A 17,260-nucleotide genomic window follows, 5' to 3' on the forward strand; every position below is an offset into this window, starting at 1 on the left:
GCCTACAATTGGCGCCCAACGTGCATAATATGAACTTTTTTATGATCAACCATAAGATCAGGAATTTTGGATTGTTACAGCTACAAATCTTCCGTTATTTGGTATAGCCACTTAAATCTGGCTCCTCCCGTTTGTAAGTCTTCTAAACTTTTCAGTATCCTTTGTCGATTGAGGTGCTCCGAGAACACAGACTCTACCGTCCTAAAATGACCAACCGAGGCTCACTATGTAGTATAATTTCCATATAACATTGACTAATTGTCTTGCCCATTTTATAGGTTTTAACCACAGATTAAAAGTGAATTGGTTATAATTGGAAATTTGGGTTTAAGGAACATTGGCCAAAAAGCTGGTGCCCAACGTAAAAATATGATTTTTTGTTATCCTCGCAAAAAGGTTGCGGATTTTAGAATGTTTTACACGCAGAACTTCTTTAAAGGTCCAAAATGTCGGAAACCCCTAAGCGGTTCCTTCCGATTTAATATATTCATGCATTTTCTTATTCAGGTGGTCGGAAATCATACACCATCCCCATAGAAAATGGGCAATTGAAGCCCAGTATAGGATAGTTTATATGATTTAGCCATAAATTCAAACTGAATTAGTTTTGTGTGAGCAAAGCAACTGGCGCCCAATGGAAGAATATGCATTTTTTATATCCTCCACGAGGCTATTTTTAAAATGAATTTTCCAATATAGGTCCCCTATTTGCTATGCACCATTATATCTCAGTACCCCCTTCTTTTTTGAAACTACATGTCATGCAGGTCAACCTTTCACATTTTGGGGAAAAAAAATTTGCCCGCGTTTTAGTATTTTATATTTTTTAAGCACTCTAATTGGTAAGATTGTTCGAGGAGAACAGATGGCGCCCAACGGAAAAATATGATTTTTTTTAAATTCTCAGTGATACGATTTTTAGGAGAACATAAAAACCATCTCTACCCCTTATATATCAGTACCTCCTTATTTTTTATACCCTCCACCATACATAGCTTGGAGGGTATATTAACTTCGTCATTCAATTTGTAACACATCTAAATAACAATTTTAGGCCTGACAACATACATATATTCTTGATCAGCGTAACATTATAAGACGATTTAGCCCTGTCCGTCCGTAAGATGTAATCACGCCAGAGTCAAAACGAATTAAGATAGGAAGCAAAAATTTTGCACAGATCAGTCTTTTGTCTGCAGTTAGGTCGAGTTCGAAGATGGGCAATGTCGGTCCACTATATCGTATAGACCCCATAAAACGATTCCCTCAGATTTTCGATATTTTGATGATTTTGGAAACATTCTTCAATGGAATTGTTTCAAATTTGATGAAATTAGCGGAATTAGAATCGGAACTAGAGCCTATGGCAAAAAAAAATCACGTCTTCGTATAGACCCCATTTAAAGGTTTTCAATTAAGTTGTATTTTTCGACAGTTTTTTTTTTTTTTTTTTTTTTTGAAATGTTCCTTCAATATCCTTCAAGATGGTGCAGGGTATTAAAAGTTCGGCCCGGGCAAATTTAGTTTCTTTTTTACTCGTTTTATTTTTATTTTTAATTTTTATTTATTTTTTATTTTTATTTATTTATTTATTTTTTTATTTTTTTTTTTTTTTTTTTTGAAGATTTTAATTGCTAATATTAATTAGTAATTTGAGCTCCGAAGAACCTCAAAATAATATAAATAAGAAGAATCCCATTTGTATGTGGTTCTTCTCCGAAATGTGAACCGGTTCTGAACATTTATTGCAAAGATGTATTCTACGCTCTAAGAAGGAAATACTAAGCTAAAGCCTAATTGACTTTAAAATGAGGTCCAGAACTTGACCCCTTTATTTATATTACTTTGTGATATAAACTTTCAAAACTCCGGTTCAAGTGTCTTCCATTTTTAGCACTACTTTCATAATCTATTGAATTTGTGTTGCACAGTGTTTTATGTACTGAGGTATACCCTTTATACATCTGACGGTCAACTCTAATTGGGTTATCATAAAATGTATTCTAAATAATAACTAAACCTAATTCACCTCCATTAAGTTACGCATGCCTACTCAGCCTAATCACTGTTTATTTAAATTATTTATCTAATACAGCCATTATAAGTTACAAGCCTCTTACTAATTACTATAATTCTCGACGATTTGTTGTATTCAAACGCTACGCAACCCAATTCAAACAATAACGGACCAACAACGCAACTTTCACTAAGTCTTTGTTGTGACAACAAAGCCAGCGGATTGACACAGCTAATCAATGTTCGAGCACTTCCTGTCTACCGTTCAATAATTAAACAACAGTACTCTCTCAATAGCTAATCCAAATTTAAACGAAAAAAAAAAAAAAAATATTCAATAAAACCATTTTGTAACGTATTGTAAATCCCTCAAAATACCACTTTTAAATCTATAAATTAAGATTTAATTAAACAAAAAATTAAATCCAAAATATGCCTATACAAGGTTTAAGCCTACACGCGTAGTCGGTATGGGTACACTGAACCACACTCATTATGTATGAATGTTGTATGAAAATGAAATAAAAAATTGTATAAAACTTTTTATGAAAGACCGAAAAGATTGTACGTTTATGGCAGCCAACAGAGAGGGAGAGATGTATGTCACCACAGCACCGGTGACAGCGACAACAGCAGCAGCAACGGCTTAAGTCATATGTCACAGAACTGTCATATGATTAACTAAATACAATTGTCAACAGTTGTTAATTTTTGAAAAGCAAAAAAACGCTCACAACTGCGCCGTGCCTGATATTCTCTTTGTTGAGCTTGGATATATTCTGGCCATAGAAGAAATATGTGTCGCCGCCGAGTGCATATTTTCGGCCATGACTCTTTGGTGAGAATAAAAAAAGGTATTCAACTCGTATCCACCACATGTCGGGTTGGCTTTATTTCGCGTTTTTGACTTTTGTATTCTATGTGGAGTTAATAACAATCTCAAACAGTTGACAAAAATCTTGTTTACCCATGTTATCTTAGTTATGAAAAGATTTTGTAAATGAATCAGCTGGATAAGAATTTGTATAACAAAAAATATCACAAAATATTTACTTATTTTTTTTAAACTCAAAAAAATAGACTTTATTTTGAAACGAGCTGCATATTTTGCGCTTTATTTTATTATGATAATAAATATTAAAAAAATAAAATAACAAACTGGAAAAATCTTACATTACAAGAAAAGTGTTCAGAAGGTGTTAATAATGTACAGAATTTTTAATTCTTTGAACTCAATTCAAGAATCAACAACAGATAGCCAGGAATATATTAAGATATTTAGGGCAATAAAGTCAAACGCCATACTTTCTATTTTTTTTTTTTTTTTTTTTTTTTTTTTTTTTGTTTTTAATGAAAGCCAAAAATGTCGGAAATAGCATCAAATTTTAGAATAAGTTAAGATTTGTTCGAATTGGTCACCTTTGGCACGAATTATGGCCTTCAAACGGCCAATGAAACCGTCACACGCTGCCCAAATGTTGCTCTACGGTATTTTGGCCCATTCCCGGCGAAGCATTTGCTTGAGGTGATCGACACTTTGTTATTTTCTAGTGCCAACCTTGCTTTCCAAAATACTCCAGACACAATAGTCCAACGGATTGGTATCCGGAGACTGTAGTGGCCATTGTGCGCTGGAAATGAAGCGAGGAACCTCATTTTGTAACCATTCTTGCATGGCGCGTGCTTAGTGCGATGGTGCTGAGTCCTGTTGAAATGTCCAAGGTCTGCGGCCAAAATGTTTGTGTGCCCAAGGCTTTAATACACCCTCCAGAATATTTTCGCGATAATATTCGGCATTTATTCTGATGCCACGGTCGATTAATACGAGCGGGGAGCGACCATCGGTTGTTATGACGGCCCACGCCATCACCATGGTTGGCGCTTGAGTTCTGGTGGTCAACCGATGGTGCACATTTTCATCTGACCTCTTTGGCAAGTAAATACGATCATTTTGTTTGTATACAAACTGTTTTCTCATCGGAGAAAACCAAATTCGGCAGTTTACCACTTTCGGCCAAGCGAAGCATCTCTTTATCTCTTTTGAGTCTATTTTCTTTCTGTTGCGGTGTAAGTGCTTGCACTTTTTGGAATTTCAATGGCTTTACCCAGAGCTCATTTTTCAATATTTGCCGAATGGAATATTGCGATATGTTCAGCTCACGAGTCATTTATCGGCCACTGTGACGCGGGTTTCGATCAAGGCGCTTCTTTACTTTTCGAACTATTTCTGCTGATGTTTCTGTTTTCTTCCGTCCACTCCCTTGACGTCGGGCTACGCTACCAGTACGGTAACAAGCGATGGTACGAGACACAAAAGATTTATTCACATTTAAATGCTGGAGTGCTCTAACGATAGCCACTTGTGGTTTTCCAGCCAAATATAAAGAAATTACACTATCACGCTTGAGTTCCATCACGCATACTGTTCCCAAAAATAGAAGGACCGGCTGAAGTTGTATATGAATAAAACAGAGTCACTAAGATACTTCTGCTTTTAGTTATTGCGAATTTGATTTCCATATTTGCCAATCGATTTTGCTAAACATCTCATTTTGTTTTTTGCTTCATTGAAATTTTATGTTACCGTCGTAATAGAAACTTATTTTCTTTGGTAACTTTTAGTGAAATTTGATATAAAAAAATTATATTTTAGTCTTTAACTTCACCATTCTAAAATTTTGCTTTATAGGAATGTTTGCATAAATACACATAAACCTAAACTATGTTTTTAATTTTTTTTTAATTTTCTGACCAAAACAATGTTATGTGTTGTTATCAGCAATAGTGCTGAAGGGACTATACACCTAAAATGCAAGGGTTCCACGGAATCCTAATCCGAAAATGTCAAAAAATGGCATTTTGTAAACTTTCAAATCTCCGGAAGACAAGTCTTCTATTTTTAGCACTCCTTGCATAATAAACTGAGTTTTTCCTTTAATTATTTTTTTTTTTTTTGTTGCACAGTATTTTATTCTCTGAATCTTCATTAATACCACCCACACAGTCGCAGAGCAAAATATAAATTTTTCCAAAATTTTGTATATGGTATCCGTTAAAATAATTATTCCCAACATAAAAAACCCATAGAAACTTAACCATATTCCACTGACAGTTTACAACCACAAAATCCGCGTTAAGTAATAAACCTTGTTAGACGATCATGAATTAAAGGAAGTTTTAGATTGATTGATGGTTTGCGATTTCCTTTACAAAACAATCTGATGATTGTAAAACAAAAATTCAACATCATTAAAAATTTAATAAAATAATAACAAATAGGGGAAGCATTTGAAATATAAAAAAATATATTTTTTATTACTTAAATAAAAATGAAAAATGAATTTGAAAATAAACATCAACTTTAGATGAGTAAATGTCTTCAGATTTTTGGAAAATAAATGAAGGTAGATATTCAAATGGGTGAACGGTAATGAATATCTTGTAGTTAACTTCCAATCGAAGTGGAACACCATGGAAATGAAACAAAAATTAATAGATGTTGCTTAAGTTTCTTATTAAAAACAAGTTTAAATTGTATTTTATATATTGGATTTAGATGGGTAAACTTTCTTTACTCGATGAAATAGAAATAATATCTTTGGTTTAAGAAATCGCCGGTGTTTGGAAATATTAAATTTATTCAAAAACCAGTAAGAAAAGATCAAAAGTCGGACGGGACCGATTATATGATACCCTACACCACTATGCCTACTTAGTAGAGCTCCCCTAACAATTTATTTGAAGTATATCATGCCAACAATGAACCAAATATCATTGCTGTATAGAGGATAATATGACTTCGATAAGGATTATATTAAAAAAATATTTATTGAAGCACTCGACCGAGTCTCACTAAATGCTAAAATTCGGTGGAATATGGAAAAATCTATCCAATTTGTGCTGATATTACATATATGGTGAACAATAACCTTAAAATAATATGTAGATGTATATCGAAGTTGTATAAAAATCTGAACCGATCTCGATAAAATTTGGCAGAGGTATTTTTGAGCTGTATCTGATGTCCGGTATCAAATATCATTGTAGTGTAGTGCATATTACGCATTTGAGGGACATTAACATCAAATCGGATAAAACATATATGTGGAGGCTATAACGATATCTGAACCGATTTTCACCAAAATTTGAAGTGCTTTCCTTTTGGCTGAATTCCGTCGGAAGTAGCCAAATTCAGTCCCTTTGGGCTTATATTAGTCATTTGATGCACAATAAACCTCAAATCGGATAAAGATATGTATGGGAGCTACATACAAATCTGAACCGATCTTCACAACATTTTGGGCACTTATTTCTGAGCTGTATTTGATATCTGATACCAAAGATCATTGTTGTTGAGTGCATATTACGCATGTGAGGGACTTTAACTCCAAATCGGATAAAACATATATAAGGGAACTATAGCTACATCTGAACCGATTTTCACCAAATTTGAAGGTCTTGTTTCTAGTCGGAATTGCCAAAATGCAGTCCATTTGGGCTGATATTAGCCACTTGGTGCACAATTAACCCGAAATCGGTTTATGATATATGGCAGCTATATCTAAATCTGATATGATTCTCACCAAATTCAACAGGGTTCGTCCTTGGGTCAAACAAATATTGTTTGGAAATTTTCATCTCAATCTCAATAATAAATGAGACCTGCAATTTGTTCACAAAAATACATGGACAGATGGACGAATGGATGGAAGGGCTGATATGCATAAATCGACTCAAAAAGGGATTTTATGAAGTTACTCAAAAGTAATTATGGGTCCTAGCTAGCTTCGAACAAATGCACAAAGACATAATACCCTTACCACTATGTGGTGTAGGGTATAAAAATAGTTTGAAGTGAAGTCCATCATGGATGGGAACTAAAATGACAATTGAAGCTCCAAAATTAGAAATATTTTTCAAAACACATATCCCAAGCTGAAAATAAGACGTACTTTGGTGTGCACGCTACAGTCAGCACTTATATGCTATTTTTCTCTTCTATAATGAAATATTGTGTTTTTTTATTGCTATTTATATTTCTTTCTTTGCGGCATTTCTTTTATTTAATTTTCTTTTTGAATTGAGCAATTGTTGTTATTCAATCGGCATCACGTTGGCCATTTAGAAATTTGCATTTTTATTTGCCGCACATTCTAATATTCGACTGTGAATTTTGGAACAGATCACATAAAATGGGATTCCAATACCATAAACTAAATACAATTAATTATTTATTTAAAAATAGAAATGATTTGGAATTCGTAATTGCAGAAAGAGAGAAGTTAATAAGAGAGATAGCCATGAAGCAATACTATGTACTCTTTGACCAAAGAATACATGTTACACACAAACATGAAATTGGAACGACAATGACATTTGGATAGAAACTTAAAGTCTCCATAACTGCTTTCGAGTTTGTATTTATTTAACATTTATATATGGTTTTTATACCCTCAGCCATATGGTTACAGATACGGTCAAAATGTGCCTAGTTGAAATAACGGTTCAGGACATTTGGAGTCGATCTAGCGAAGTCCGTCCATCCGTCTGTCTGTCTGGCTGGTGCGCACGATAACTCTCGAAGGGAGTATCCGATTTGATCCATACTTGTTACATCGTAATATTTTTGTTAAACTTAGATCGGGTTCGGAGATGGACAAAATCGGTCCACTTCTTCTGGCACCTCGACCACAAATTGTCAACATTTTCAAAGAAAATAATTTTCTGCACAGAAAGAGAAAGAATAATCCGCTTTTGCTCCAGCTTTGCAAATCCTAATATTTGCGTCGGTTCTAGGTCAAGTGCGAAAATGGACAATATCGGTCCACTCCATCAAGTACCTCCCTCACAAAGGGGCAACATTTTGAATAATTACAACTCTTATAAATTGTGATATAAGAGTCCGATTGTCTTCGAATTTCACACATCCTTAAGATGGAATATATTGGTCTACTGCTTCTGCTATCTCCCCCACAAAAGGTCGAAATTTTCAAAATATATATTTTTACACAGAAAGGGAAACGATAATTCGGAAACGATAATTTTGCTCCAACTTTGCAAATCGTAATATTTGCGTCAGTTCTAGGTCAAGTGCGAAAATGGACAACATCGGTGCACTCCATCAAGTACCTCCCCCACAAAGACTCAAAATTTTGATTAATTACAACCCTGATGTAAGAATCCGTTTGCTTAAAATTTTACTCAACCCAATATTCTTATAAACTCAAGATCTGGTGTTAAGATGGAATATATCGGTCAACTCCTTCTGGTACCTCCCCCACAAAAGATCGAAATTTTAAATATCCACGAAGATCATAAAAAGCGAAATTAACATCCGATTCCATTCTAGACTTGGTACATCACAAAATTTCCATCAGATCTGTTAGAAATATGGTAGAGATCGGACCATTTCTTTTGCTACATGTCCCACATTGGGTTCAAGATTTTGAAAAACAAAACGCATAAAGAAAGCCAAATAAGCACCCAAATCTCTTCAAATTTCACACAACAAACATATTTGCTAATACAAGATCTGTTGCCAAGATGATATATATCTGCGAATCCCATCTTGTACCTCACCCACAAAGGGTCACAATTTTCAATACTTTTATCTGTCATAACTTGCGAAACAAGTCAGCTATTCTTTACAACTTGCTATATCTAAATATTTCTCTCAACCAGAAACCTGAGATGAATATGGAATTTATTATGTAATTTTGCCCATACCAAAATTTTTATATGTATTAGATGAAGGATGAAAATGGAATACTTCGATCGGCTATATCTGGTACCTGAAGCACATTTCAACATTCTCTAAAATTTATTATATTTTTCAAATAAATTGAAGGAAGTAGCCAATATAGTCCAAATCTGGCACGTCCCAATATTTATCTCATATTTATTTAGGGCCGATACGAAATGGACAATATTGGCCCATTCCTTCGGAACCTACTCCATAAAGGATCCATATTTGAATAATCATAACAGCAGTCCAAATATATATTTAAATAATCGAACATTGGCTGAGGGTATACATCTGTCGGCAAAACCGACTTATACTTTTTTACTTGTTAAATTTTGTTGTTGAATAACTGTATAGAAAACATATTGAAATACTCCTTGCATTTTTTTATATTTCCTAAATTTTACTTACAAACTTTCAGTCTTTGGCCCCTCAAACTTTATATGGGTCGTTGGTGTAATATTACCTGCAATCGTATTCATTCATTTGGTTTCATATATCTTTGTTACTGTACTAATTTTTTATTGTCGCTCAAACTAATCAACATTTACATGAAATTTGTAATCACATGTCATATTACCTTGCATTTCAAAGTCCATTTGATGATATTACAAAATTGAAATCGAAATAAATTACATTTTACAATATTCAGTTCATCGAGTGCTAATGTACCTGTTAACTATATAGTTATACCCTCGTAGTATACAATGTATTTTACTTATAATACATTCTCATAATAAGATAACAAAGAGTTCACTCATTGAAAAAAGAAATACTCAGAACAAAGAAAGTGTATTCATAGTTTTATTTGCATTTTCTTAGAAAATTTGTTAATTAAGAAGTACATATTAGTATTTCGATTCTGTATTCAAATATTGTGTATAATTGTTATTAGGAAATTAGCATACGACCGACAAGCAAAATACTAAAAAGTACCTTATTATAATTCAAAATAATATATATACTATTTTAAAAACCCTATAATTATGCCAACAAGTTATGAAATAATATTAAACCTTAAAAAAATCTCAAATGAAAAATGCATTTAAAATGTCAAAAAATGAGATAGAAAATTCTAAAATTCTAAAATGTTGCAAATGTTGTATTTTTATAATAACTTATAATACATCTAGCAAATATCTCAAAATTATTTAAAAACATATTAAAATATTTTCTTAAGAAAACATATAAACATATTTTCCTAAAAAAAATATTTTCAAAAATCCAAAAAGGTATTCCAAAAACAATTAAATCAATCTTAAACTTAAATAAAAAACATTTTACATTTTAAATTAAAATTAAAAATGCTAAAAATATCTGTGAAATAACAATTAAAAATGCATCTAAGTTTGAACCGACCAAATGTTCATACTTCTCACCATTTGGATGAAACTTACAATATTTTCTCATTTTCACTCGGAGCGAAACTTGTTCGAGAGCAGGATTGCTTGAAAAGTAGGAGTTTTTTACCTAGTCTACTCTTAACTCTTTTGTTTTGTATTGGAGCACTTCCGAGTCACTCCTGTATCAAAAAAATAAAAAAAAAATATTTTGTTTTCTAATTTGTATGTGTAACAAAAGCGGGTTGTGAAGGGCGAGAAAAAATACACATGTATAGAAAAACAACAAAAACAAAAAAAATAGTGCTCGACAAGAATAAAATCTGCTCTCTTTTACACGAGTTTTGCTCCTATTAAAAACGAGGAAAGTATGCTCCTCCTATTCAAGTGACATCTAAGGAAGTGAGATTCCTCGATTGCTCCCAGGAATTTAAGCTAGTTTTTCAGAGGTCCGATTAAAATATACCGCTATAATTGTTAAAATTTCGAATATCAGGTGTTCCAGTTATATGGGGCGAAACGAAAATGTGGACATTTACAGTCAATTATCTGCCAGAGAAGTTAATTCTGTTTACGAACTCCCAACACCGAGTTTGAAATAAGTCTGTTAAAAGTGCTTAAAATCAAAATTCCGAATATAGGAAGGAAGCGTAATACACCGATGTCGACCTGCATGAGCAATTTTTTGTCATAGATTATAATACCGATTAGGAAATTCAAATTCCAAATTTGTAAAATTTCCAATGAAAAGTAAAAAAATGAAGACTAATCCCAAACTCAGGCCTATATTGACAATTCTATGCCAGGATGTTTCTTACATAATGAGAACACTTACTGCCAATATACAGCAAATTTAGGTAACAATTGTGAAAACTGCTACCAAATTCAGACTGTTGTCATTTCTAAGCCACTCAACCGACAGCTGTTATAATTATTCCAGTGACAGCTCATTATATTGTTTACAAGCGTACAAAAGCACTTTTTTGAGAATTTTCCGGAAAAAAGTTATTCGTGATGGAATCGAATAAGTCTTTTGTGTCTCGTACCATCGCTCGTTACCGTGATACTTGTAGCGTAGCCCGACGTCATTGAAGTGGACGGAAGTAAACAGCAACATCAGCAAAAATGGTTCTAAAAGTAAAGAAGCGACTTGATCGAAACCCGCATAGCAGTGGCCGAAAAATGGCTCGTGAGCTGAACACATCGCAATATTCCATTCGTCCAATATTGCAAAATGAGCTTGGGGTAAAGCCATAGAAATTCCAAAAAGTGCAAGAACTTACACCGCAACAGAAAGAAAATTGAATCTAAAGAGTTGCTTCGCTTGGCTGAAAGGGGTGAAGCTGAATTCGACACTTTTTACCGAAATTGTTTCAAATTTTATATTTAAATTTCATAATGGGAACAAAAAATCGAGTATGCAGGTCCTCGTCTTCGTATGGCCCCCATATAACCATTCATCCCTTTATTCATTATTACTCATTACTCTCTGGAATTGTTTCAAATTTCGTATTTGAATCTCGGAATCGATACTCCAGCCTGTGTCAAAAAATTACTTATATTGGACCTCGAATTCGTATATCCCCATATATGGAGTTTTATGTAAAGGGTACTTTTATACGGTTTTTTTTCTTTTTTGAAATTCTTCAGGTTCCTTCAAAATTGTGGAGGGTATTAAAAGTTCGACCCGGTCGAACTTAGCTTCTTTTTCAATTGTTTCAATATAACCCTTCACGAAGTCATACACTCTATAGTAATGTTATTTGGCACAATTCCTTCGTCAAACTCGGTGGAAATCGATTCAGAGTTGGATATACCTCCCATATATAAGTTCTCTCTGATTATAAATTAAAACTCTTCTAAAGCCATAATACGCATGGAAAATAGGTTCATAGTTGGTATGATCTATATGGCATACATTTTTAATATAATCATTTATTTGTTACTGGTAGCTCTACTAAAGGCAGTCACTTCGGCAGACTCATACAAGATTTACAAAAATCCATAATCATTTTTCAAAAATGATAAATTAATAAATATTCGACTATTGTCTCCTTTAACCAATTCAAGACGATGAAAACAATGTTATTTAATTCGACAACTAAATATAACCTTGTAAAATCCTTCAAAAATTAATTAAAAATAATAAAGGTATTTTCATTTTAATATTATTTATTATTCTTACGTACGTTGTCGTTTACTTCCTGCCCCACATATTATCTCTGTGGGGAATTTTTGGATTTAAAATCTTTTTTTTTTTTTTTTAAATAATTTATGTAAATTCACTGTGTATAGTGTATTTTCCGCCTACTTGTAAAAACCGCCAAAAAATATTAAAAATAACTACTTCGAGGAAGTTACCCACATTGAGAAAAAATACTTAACCTGGTGACAGCATTCAGACTAAGTTAAAAACGTAACATCAACAGATGTTTGATTCGATATTTAACGTTTGTGAAACTCAAAGAAATTTAATTAGTTTGGGGGAATACGGGTAATTAATACAAAAAAAGAACACAGAATCACAAATGAGAGATTTTTAATAAACTCAAAACCGGTCGATATTAAACGATTTTGACCGGTTTATTAAGTCATTTGTTGTTTTTAATAAATTATGATTATATTTTCGATTTTGTTTTGATTCTTTTGTTATTTTTTTCTCATAAGTTCCACTTCATTTTAAGCAAAGCAATAATACTTTTTTTCAATTCTTTATTACAGATACCAATTTGGGGCATAAATTGTTTATTTGTTACCTCAGGGGTATATAAATAAATATAATTCTTAATTATAAGGTGAGTAATGCAAAATAAAAACATGACTTCGAATAACCCATTCAATGATGCCAATTTGGTTTTATTATTCATTTCCTTTTTTGCAAACTTATACCAAGACAGTGGAATATAGTTTATTCGACCAGGTTATTTCAAAATACAAATATATTTATAAATATATTCATTGACTTATTAATTCATGTCTTTGTGTCTAATTTTATTTATTAATTTTTGATTTACTAATTTGTTTATGTATTTTTTTTTTACTATTTATACCCTACACCACGTAGTGGCAAGGGTAATATGCCTTTGTGCATGGAGAAGGAAGCGAGATAGACCCATTGTTACTTTCGAGGGTCTTCAAAGAATCACTTTCTAAATCGATTTATGCATGTCAATCCGTCTGACCATGTATTTTTGTAAAAAAAATGAATGTCGCATTTATTATCCAATAGAGATAACATTTTCCAAACACTAGGACGGACCCTATTGAAATTGGTGAGAATCGGTTTAAATTTAGATAAGCTCTTATATATATCTTCAACCGAATTTGGGTTAATTTTGCACCAAATGAAAAATATCAGTCTAAATCACCCGAAATTTGGCACATTCTAACGAATTCAGTGTAGAAACAAGTACAAGGTGAGATAAAAAACTGCAACAAAGTCAAACACTATAATTTTTTTTTTTTAATTTTATTGAATGAAAGCAAAAAATGTCGGTAATAGCATCAAATTTTAAAATAAGTTTAGATTGACTCGAATTGGTAACCTTTGGCACGAATTATGGCCAATGAAACCGTCACACGCTGCCAGAATGTTGCTCTGCAGTATTTTGGCCCATTCCCGGCGAAGGGCTTATTTGAGGTAATCGACACTTTGGAAATTTTAGTGTCAACCTTGCTTTTCAAAATACTCAAGACGCAATAGTCCAACCAATTGGTATCCGGAGATTTTGGTGGCCATTGTGGGCTGGAAATGAAGCGAGAAACCTCATTTTGTAACCATTCTTGCGTGGCGCATGCTGAGTGCGATGGTGTTGAGTCCTGTTGAAATGGCCAAGGTCTGCGGCCAAAATGTTTGCTTGCCCAAGGCTTTATTACACCCTCCAGAATATTTTCGCAATAAAATTCGGCATTTATTCTGATGCCACAGTCGATTAGTAAGAGCGGAGAGTGACCATCGGCTGTTATGGCAGGCCACACCATCACCATGGCCGGCGCTTGAGTTCTGGTGGCCAACCGAAGGTGCACATTTTCAGCTGACTTCTTTGGCAAGTAAACACGATCATTTTGTTTGCTCGACAACGAATGTTTTCTTATCAGAGAAAACCAAATTCGGCAGTACGCCACTTTCGGCCAAGCGAAGCAGCTCTGTAGTTCTTTTGAATCTATTTACTTTCTGTTGCAGTGTAAGCTCTTGCACTTTTGGGAATTTCAATGGCTTTACCTCAATCTCATTTTTCAATATTCGAGATATGTTCAGCTCAGGAGACATTTTTCGTACACTGTGACGCGGATTTCGATCAAGTCGCTTCTTTACTTTTCGAATCATTTCTGCTGATGTTGCTGTTTTCTTCCGTCCACTTCTTTGACGTCGGGCTACGCTACCAGTATCACGGTAACGAGCGATGGTACGAGACACAAACGATTTATTCACATTTAAATGCTGGAGTGCTCTAACGATAGCAACTTGGGGGGTTTCCAGCCAAATATAAAGAAATCACACTATCACGCTTGAATTCCATCATGAATAACTTTTTTTCGGGAAAATTCTCACCAAAATGCTTTTGTATAATAATGAGCTGTCACTGGAATAATTTTATCAGCTGTCGGGCGAGTCTCTTAGAAATGACAGCAGTCTGAAATGGGTTGCAGTTTTTTCATATCACCCTGTACATCAAATTTACACTCCAAATATGCACTCCACAAAAATAATCTTTGGTACCAGATATCAGACACAAATCAGAAATAATTGCCTAAAATTTTGTCAAGATCGGTCCAGATTTGGATAAAGCTCTCATATATATCTTTGTTCGATTTGAGGTTTATTGTGCACCAAATGGCCAATATCACCCCAAATGGACTGAATTTGGCAATTCCGACTTAATTCATCCTAAAAACAAGTACTTCAAATTTGGTGAAAATCGGTTCAGATATAGCTATAGCTCCCGTATATGTTTCATCTTATTTGGAGTTTTAAGTCCCTCGTATTAGTAATATGCACTCCACAAGAATGATATTTAATACCAGATATCAGATACTGATATGTATATATTTATCCAACATCAGGTTTATTGTGCACCAAATGGACAATATCAGGCCTAATGGACTGAATTTTGGCAAATTCGACTTAATTTATCCTAAGATTTGGATATAGCTACCACAAATATATGTTTGATCCGATTTGGTGTTCAAGTCCCTCACATGCGTAATATGCACTCCACAACAATGATATTTTATACCGGGCATCAGATACTGCTCGAAAAAATGTCTGCGAAATTTTATTGAGATCGGTTCAGATTTTTATATAACTGCGATATACACCTTCATCCGATTTTACGTTTATCGCTCACCATGTATGTAATATCAGCCCAAAATTGAATAGATTTTTTCAAAGTAACCGAACCGGTATATCTATTGCTCCAATAAATATTTTTAATATAATCCTTATCGAAGTCATATTATGCACTATACAGCAATGCTATTTGGTTCATAGTCGGTATGATCTACTTCACATATAAACTTTTCTGTTACGTGAGCTCTACTAAATACGCATAGGGGTGTAGGGTATCACCCCGCCCGAATTTTGATCTTTCTTTACTGGTTTTATTATAAGTTATTTTTATTTTAATTTTTACTCTATAGGAGAAAGTTGCATCTATTCCATTACAACCTTGTTTGACTGTACTTTGTGCATGCAATTTGTTTTCGTATTTTTTTATGCAAAAACACCCACACGACTTTTGCTGACATTTAATTTTTATGTGCCGATTGCTTTCATAGGTTTTTATTTAGATGTTGACTTCATTTTGCTTTTGTTTTTTTTTTTTTTTTTTTTTTTTCTTAATGAAAAATTGGTTGTATTGAATACACTTCGCAGAAAATTTGCCACTTAAGTACAATGCCAATTTGTCATGTCATTGAAAGTGATTGAAACCCAAAAGCGGAAATTGACATTAAAAAACTAATAATAATTTAATCATAAATGGAGAAAACAGATTTTAATCATATATATTAATTATATCAAAGTAGGCTTCCTTTAACAATATTGCTAATCAACGATTGATGTATGGAGATCCCCGAATTACAGTCCTCCTTGACGATACTGCTAATCTACAATTGAAATATGGAGACCCCTCCCCCAAATATTATAGTCTACCCAACTGATATCAGTATTGGCTTCTGATTATAATTTTTTTCAAAATATTTCCATTGACTGCAACTAATTGGACTCTGCTCCCCGATATTGTGAGTTTTAAAAAATCACCTCTAACGCATACCCCACTCTCTCCAAAAATTCAAACAAATAAACCTATTTGTGCGTAATTTACCGCGAGAACAAAATATTGACAAATTTAATTAGCACGCACATACACACCTTATTATCATCATCATAATCATTCAACTTCAGTGACACACATCAATACAGGCAGTATTTGAATTTATTTCGGTAAACCCCGATCGATACCCATCAATGGTAATGTTCATTGAAAATTCATTAAGGCAAATAATGACTAAATAATTGTAAAACAAAATACCAACAACAACAACATATTTAGCTTTTTTATTTAAGTGTGAAATAAGTGTTAGCGGAACTAAATAGAATTACTTTCCATATACGTTTGGATGACAGTGCCACTGACAGAGTGAAGTCATTTTTCATTGGAAGGAAATTATCAAATGTTAACATTTTTTTTTTTTTTTTTTGAACTCTGCAAAATTGTTTGTTCTATTTACCTTTTCGTATGTTGTTGATACAAAAAATTATGAAGGTAATTTAGGGGAATTTTTAACTACAATTTCTATGTTTGATTAGAAATTTTGGTTTATTGTTAATTGTTTAGAACAAATATGAGTTGGAGGTAATTTTTAAATTTAAAATGATGATATATGTTTGAATACTAAGCATCGGTGCTATTTTTATAAAAATTTATTATATTAGGCTTATTTTACATCAATTATTAATTTTGGTACATTGCTGCGTATTATTATTATTAATTCTGGCATTTTTCTTAATTTACCTATATTTTTTTCTCTATAGAATACTTTATTATTTTTAAAACATTTTAAGATTCAAAACACTTCAATGTAAACATTTGCATTATAAAATAATAAATTTTACTAAAGAAAAGTCTAAATTTACTTTTCCGTACGCTGTTGGTAAAAG

General features: G+C 33.0%; 1 protein-coding gene and 1 long non-coding RNA gene across 2 annotated transcripts in view; one reads left to right on the plus strand and one right to left on the minus strand.

Moving 5' to 3' along the window:
- The window catches only part of LOC101898536 (Leucine rich repeat protein), an 88,402-nt gene that overhangs the window by 45,885 nt on the left and 25,257 nt on the right, over positions 1-17,260 (plus strand). Inside the window, exon 3 of the mRNA XM_005181191.4 lies at positions 12,820-12,893. The gene's annotated coding sequence lies outside the window, so the exon portion shown is untranslated. The remainder of the gene's footprint in view (positions 1-12,819; positions 12,894-17,260) is intronic.
- The window catches only part of LOC131801392 (uncharacterized), a 57,600-nt gene that overhangs the window by 21,087 nt on the left and 19,253 nt on the right, over positions 1-17,260 (minus strand). The gene's annotated exons all lie outside the window — the stretch shown is intronic.

This window comes from Musca domestica, unplaced genomic scaffold (assembly GCF_030504385.1).
Source record: "Musca domestica strain aabys unplaced genomic scaffold, Musca_domestica.polishedcontigs.V.1.1 16, whole genome shotgun sequence".
Taxonomy (NCBI): domain Eukaryota; kingdom Metazoa; phylum Arthropoda; class Insecta; order Diptera; family Muscidae; genus Musca; species Musca domestica.